We start from the raw sequence: 4,751 nt of genomic DNA, 5'->3' as shown, positions 1-4,751 counted from the left end.
AGCAGAGGCATGACATGATTTGACTTCCATTGTAAAGAAATTATTGGGATGCCAAGTTAAGATTAGATATGAGAAAGAAAAGGTGAAGCAAGGAAACCTATTCTGAAGCCAGGTCAGAGATGTTAGTGGTTTGGATAAGAATGGTGGCTATTGAGGATAAGGAAGTGCAAGATTCTCATTTCATTTCAAGGCAAAACCTATAGAGTTTCCTGATGGCTTAGAGATGGATTTGAGAAAAGACAAATGTAAAAAAAGAATAAAGAAATTGGCCAAATAGAAAGATACAGATGTTGTAAGATGGGGAAAGATTATAGGACCAGAAATGATTTAAGTGGGAGGAAATAAGTGGATATGATAACTATTAGACATCATGTAGCAAAGTCAAGTAAGAATTTGTATATGTGAGATTGGAAGTTGGGAGAAAGCTCTAGACTGTAGATATGGTTTATATTCCTGCCTCCTTCCCCAAATCCCCTTTTACCACCAAAGGAGCATCCCACATAGGCCTGCTAGAAGATTAATATTTTCAGTCAGTGGGATTAAGAATTAAGGAGATTAGATGGCATGATACTTTAAGATCAAAGTGAAGCAAGAGAATTATTTAAAGCTCCGAATGACCTTTTTTGGCTCTCTGTAATTAATTTCGTTCAACATTTTTTTTATCTTTGAAGAAACTATGATCAGTAGCAAAATATTTTATATCTATATCTATATATATTTATTGGAAACACTTGGGACTTCTGAGACAGAAAACAAATAGAGAGATCATATCTGATAATAATTAACAAATTATTCTTGATGCATAAATTATTAGATGAACATAGCAGTCATTGAACATTTATCAAGCACTGATTTTGTGCTGCTTAGTACAGCCTAACAGGGCTAAGACTAATAAAACTCAGTCCCTGCCTTCAAGGGGTTTAGAGCAGAAAGAATGAAATCTGGCATATTCCCAAAGTCAATTCAAATAAACTGTAAATTTTCAAAATGTCTTTGTTTCTTTTCCACCACCATATTCAGAATTTAACTTACAGCATATCCACACTCCAAACCAATCTGTAAACCAGAGAGATTGTGTAGCATGGCATACCCTGAAAATACGTGAAAATAAAAAATCACTTACATTTGAGATATAGAATATAGCAGAGAACCATATGGCAATGAAGTTTGGGATAAAGAGCACCAAAACAGAGCCAACTTCTTATCTTACTTAGTATGTCATTTATCAATGATGTCATGAATGATAAATACTATCATTTATATGGAAACCCTTCAATGCCTCATAGGTGCAAGAGAGCAATTATCCTGCATCAAAGTCTTTAGAAATTTCTATCTCCAAGTTTTCAAACCTTCTTTTTTGCTTTACATGGCTTAGTTTTTCCAATCCTTATTTTTGTGCAGTTTAATTACCCTTCAAAATATTTTAATGTTATCACATATGATACTATCACACATGACACTGATGAACCCAGTAAATATTAATTGGACACTTACTGTGCTCTGCAATGGTGACAGAAAGAATAAGATGCAGCCTTTTTTTTTAAACAGGGAAGAGAAACCACATAAACATAATAAATTTCATAAATTGCAAATATTTGCATGAGATATTATGAGAGTCAAGAAAAGGTACTTATCAACCCAAGCCTTTGGTGAAGGTTTACTTAGGGAGTCTTAGAAGACAAGTGGGAGTTCCCTAAGCCAAGAAACAAGAAGGCCATGGTAGGAAGAAAGATCATTCCTATTAGATGGAGCAATAAGAAATGTGTCAACTGCCTGAGATTAAGTCCTGTTAGAATATAAATTTCATGACAGGGGTCATGAGAGTTGCAACTGGAAGGGTAAGTTATTGTCAGATCATGGGGCGGGGAGGGGGGTGTCTGATGTCTAAACTTAATTCTTCCTTAAGCCAACTCAAATCCTCCTTTATTTGGGGGAACTAGGGGGAGATTAGGGGAGTGAGAAGAGCATATTAAAGAACTAAGAACTAAATAAATGACTTTATACATCTATAGTGGTTTCTTCTTTTATGTTTTTCTGATGCCTGGAGAGAAATTATGCAAAAGGCAGGAAAATTAATCACAAGAAAGTGCTTGTTTTATTTAAAAGTCATCAGAAATAGCGATACATGTTACAACCATCTTTTAATTGATTATTACAGGTTACAATGAAAAGCATAAATATTTAGTCAATGACCTCTGGGGTCCGTTATAACAGTTGTAAAATTCTGTAATTATGACCTTGTTTTTTGTCTCATCTGTGGAGTTACCAGAGGGGAAGTATCTCTAAAGAAGGAATTAAGAAATCAGTCTCAGCTTGTGTTGCAATAATATTTCTCTGTTCTTGGAGATCATTTTAGAACAAATAATGAGGCTATTTACTAAAGGTTTCTCAGAAATGATTTCAAATTTCAAGAAAGTACATTTAGGAAATCATGCGATTAGCCAGACAGAAGCTTATAAAAATATTAATTTAAGTAATATAACAAAGTAAGTTTACTATAGGTATATATATATGTGTGTGTGTGTGCATAAACATATATATATATATATATATATATATATATATATGTAAATATTTAGGCCATACCTCATTAGTGATTTTTATGATGTGTGTCTGATTCTATGACTAAAAATGTATCCAATTTTAGTCATATAGTTTTTAATCTTTTTAAATTTTTTAAAATATATTTTTATTGATTTTTTACAGAGAGGAAGGGAGAGGTATAGAGAGTTAGAAACATCGATGAGAGAGAAACACCGATCAGCTGCCTCCTGCACACCCCCTACTGGGGATGTGTCCGCAACCAAGGCACATGCCCTTGACCGGAATTGAACCTGGGACCCTTCAGTCCACAGACCGATGCTCTATCCACTGAGCCAAACCAGTTAGGGCTAGTCATATAGTTTTGATCTGGTACATTTTCATTTGTAAAATTATTCCCCAAATCTTATAATTACTGAGACTGCTGACCAGAGCTATTTGAAAACTCTTTGTAGTTCAGGTTACTTATCATCATGTTGGATAAAAATAGGCAAATGACATCTGCTCCTTTTTATGAAATAGAGTTTCCGGCTTCATCTAAGCCAATTAACTGGTTAGAGTAACCATCCATAAAAACAGAAGCTAGCACTTCAAGGTCCATTAGCAGGCCCCATGAAGCTGCTCTCCTTAGCTGGCCGGTAGCTCTTTCTAAGCCTAAGGATCTTAAATTTGTGATAGGCCCCATTCAAGTTTCCTTTTGCCTTTAATTATGTAAGTGGTTAGACTGGGTTGCTAATGAGGTTAAATAATGAGGTGATGTCCTAGGCAGGTTTTCTTGTTATAGTTGTGTTCTTTCCAATAATCCATCAAAATGAAGATGAGAGTCAGTTGTAGTTCCTATATCTAAGTTCTCTACTAGAAAGCACCTTCTAACTTGTTTTGTTTCTTTTAATCAAACACTGAATTTTGTTAGCAGTACAGAAGTCTTTTTTTTTTCACACTTGTCATGCCATGAGTTCACAAGGAATGGGTTTCAGCAGTTCAGGCTCCTTTCCATTGGTTCACAGAGTGTGCTTCTCTGGGTGGAGCAGGCTGATGTTTCAGATGAACCCAGATATCTTTCTCTTTGGCTTCCTTCCTTCTCTGATAATTTTCTTCACATGTTTCAGGAAGCTATCTTGGCTCTTAGAGTGCTTACTATGCTCAATAAGTACAACTTTAATTCTCTTGGCAAGAATCTTGTCCTTAACTTGTTTGTTCACAGCAATGCCCACCACATGCTGGGTGACATTGAAGACTCTTCTAGTTTTGCCATGGTAACATTTCTGGGACATTCCTTTTGGGAGGGTGTCCATTCCCTTGATGTCCACAGTATCACCTTTCTTGTAGATTCGCATGTATGTGGCCAAAGGAACAACTCCATGTTTTCTAAAAGGTCTAGAGAACATGGAGTGGGTGCCTCTCCCCTTTCCCTTTGTGTTAGTCATTTTCTGGCAGAAAAGAAGTCACACACTGAATTTTAAATATTTGTTTTATAGAATACTAGTTTTCAAGAAAGTATATTGCTTGAAAAAAAAAGGATGGGAGGCTCCAAGGTTAACATTTGCATGTTGCATGAATGGCCCACTTAAGAAGACCATTAGCACATTAAAGGTTCTGAGAGTTCTAGCAGTAAACAAATTGTTTGCCTTCATTTAACCAGAATTATCAAGCTTATCTGATCAAGAAAGGTTTATTTTTTTTCTTATAAACTATATTAACACTATATGGAATTCCACAATTTTGAAGATGAGTGATATTAAATCAGAATTTTGGAGTCCACAGTGTTCAAAAGTTATTCATTTGATAGATCTACCACAAAGTCCATTTGGCAGATAATTTGAGGGTCATAGATATTCCAAGGTTGGGTTGCTCCAGCTGCAGAACTGTTAAGTGGCAATAAGGTTTCCTTATTTCTATCCCAAATCATGTCATTGTTTTTGTTTTTTTAAAGATTTTTGAGAGAGAGAGAGAAGAAACATCTATGTGAGAGCAACTTCTATCAGCTGCCTCCTGCATGCCCCCTTCTAGGGATTGAGCCTACAATCCAGGCATGTGCCCTGATTGGGTATCGAATTGGCAACCCTTCAGTGCATAGAACAATGTCCAAACAACAGAACCACACCGGCCAGCGCCAAATCACCTCATTGTTAACCAAAAAATTATTGGTTACCCAATGATATTCTGAAATACTTATCTAGAGAAATAATATGCTTTATACTAGATTTGGA

The sequence above is a fragment of the Myotis lucifugus genome, unplaced genomic scaffold, assembly GCF_000147115.1.
Source record: "Myotis lucifugus unplaced genomic scaffold, Myoluc2.0 scaffold_62, whole genome shotgun sequence".
In the NCBI taxonomy this organism is placed as follows: Eukaryota; Metazoa; Chordata; class Mammalia; order Chiroptera; family Vespertilionidae; genus Myotis; species Myotis lucifugus.
The sequence above is the reverse complement of the archived record's forward strand: the minus strand, read 5'-3'. Positions refer to the sequence as shown.